The sequence below is a fragment of the Sinocyclocheilus grahami genome, unplaced genomic scaffold (assembly GCF_001515645.1).
Source record: "Sinocyclocheilus grahami isolate Dianchi unplaced genomic scaffold, SAMN03320097.WGS_v1.1 scaffold1521.1, whole genome shotgun sequence".
Lineage (NCBI taxonomy): Eukaryota > Metazoa > Chordata > Actinopteri > Cypriniformes > Cyprinidae > Sinocyclocheilus > Sinocyclocheilus grahami.
The window spans coordinates 158,283-160,337 of record NW_015506700.1 but is presented as its reverse complement, the minus strand read 5'-3'; the positions used below and the strand labels follow the sequence as shown (position 1 = coordinate 160,337).

At 41.9% G+C, this 2,055-nt stretch overlaps 1 protein-coding gene across 6 annotated transcripts in view; it reads left to right on the top strand.

The window, feature by feature from the left end:
* Positions 1-2,055, top strand: part of hycc1 (hyccin PI4KA lipid kinase complex subunit 1) — a 55,765-nt gene that overhangs the window by 14,089 nt on the left and 39,621 nt on the right. The window contains exon 1 of one of the 6 annotated variants that reach the window (XM_016257202.1): positions 773-824. The exons of 4 other annotated variants lie outside the window; for them this stretch is intronic. The gene's annotated coding sequence lies outside the window, so the exon portion shown is untranslated. Of the gene's footprint in view, positions 1-772; positions 825-2,055 lie in introns of those variants that run through there. One more of the 6 variants, XM_016257200.1, reaches the window with a different exon arrangement.

The window sequence follows — 2,055 nt, the reverse complement described above, 5'->3', positions numbered from 1 at the left end:
TATTTCTGTGATGCGCAGCTGAATTTTCAGCATCATTACTCCAGTCTTCAGTGTCACGTGATCTTCAGAAATCCTTCTAATATGCTGATTACCTGCTCAAGAAACATTTCTGGTTATCATCAATGTTGAAAACAGTCGTGCTGCCCAATATTTTTGTGGAAAACGTGACAGATCTATTTTTCAGGATTCTTTGATGAATAGAAAGTTCAAAAGAACAGCATTTATTTATCTTTTGTAACATTATAAATGTCTTTACTGTGACTTTTGATCAATTAAATGCATTTGCAAAGGGTGCTCCGATCAGGTTCATTTTGGGCTTAAATCTAGCTGAACTAGTCAACCATGCAGCACAAAACTAGTCCTAATCCTTCCATGTGAACGTCATGTGTCTTCCTCACTCATCAGCCCCTGAAGCTCAAAGTACGCTGATAAAAGCCGGGTTTCCTGCCATTATTGTGCCGTGTGTGTAGGAGTGGAAGTGATTTATTGGGCTCTTCTGCGTCCGTGGATGTATTGAAAGTGAGTCCTCGGGGTTGTTTCGGGTCACGTGTCAGATCCTGCTGGTTTTCCTCTCTGTGGTTGTGAAGTGAGTGTGTGTTTGTGTTTATCGTGCCACTGGCGGCACCGGTCGAAGCAGACGGGGCAGATTTCCCTCACACCTCTCCGAAAACCAACCTCCTGTGCTCTGATTGGCCCTCGTGCGGACTGGCCCACGCTCTGATTGGCTGCCGGGTCTGTGCAGGTGGGTGGGGCTAACAAGGTTTGAAACAGGAAACGTTTCAGTGTCTCTGTGGGATACTCCTCTGTCATTCGGACTCCACACGGTAAGCGCACACAAAATACAACAGGAATAGTCAGGAATGTGAGTGTGTGTTAAGGTTTCAGTCGGCGTGTGTGTGGTGGGGGGAGTCACACACACTCAACGGGAGACTGAAGTGTGTGTGGTGACTGGAGGGAGTGTGTGTGAGCTGTGTGGACCGTAGTATCGATAAGCTCTGACGTTAACGGTTCTGCTATCGGTACTGGAAAAATTAATAAAACGAACATACATTTATTATGGCTATATATACATTATCTTGCAAATTCTATCTCATCAGAGTCGCCAGCGGTTTTTCAAACATTTGTCTATGATGCATTTTTGCTATTCGCAATTCAGAAGCGAGATCGCGCTCACACGGAGGAGCTTCAGCACGCGCAACATGAAAGCCCTGTTTAATTATGATAACTAAACATTCAAACATCTGCTTACACTTTAGGCCTGTGGCGGTTTTATTAAGCTAATTAAAAAAATTTATTTCGATTTTGGCTTCTAAGGATTATACAAAAGAAGACATGAGGTAAAGCTATTAAAAACTAGCTGCGTTTCGTATTGCGCCTTCACAGTGGTGCACATTCGTTCCTCCCTAAAACCCAAACTTAACGTCAGAATCAGCTCAGTCGGTGATTGTTGTAAGATGTCGTCTTTACTGTTGCTAAATTGCGGGACTTGTTTGATAATAAAACGTTGAAAGCACAATCCGCACAAGAGACGCTGTGCGCGCGGTACGCTCCAAAACGGACAAGCTAATTACACTTTGAGCTTCGGGCGCATGTCCAAACGATCAAATACACACACAAATATGTCCAAATGGCCGGCTTGGAGAGTATTTACTTAAACACAGTTTATGTCTTAAGTGGAGGAGAACAGTTGGGAGAAAATCCGATGTGTGTCAATATATTGTCTTAAAGTGTCAGACTGGCGCTTGGGCCATCAAAATGCAAATCTGCTCTTAATCTGAATAACGTTATAGCTTTAATAAGCTTTAATCTATCAATACATACACGGAAAACTATGCAGTGTTCATTTACATTTGATTACTGTTCAGGTAAGTAATAGCCTACAAAAGAAATCTAAAAGTAATGTTAGTAGAATGAACACTGCATAGTTTTCAGTGTATGTATTGATAGATTAATGCTTATTAAAGCTATAACGTTATTCAGATTAAGAGCTGTGAATGATTTTCTCTTTGCATTTTGATGGCCCAAGCGCCAGTCTGTCACTTTAAGACAATATAT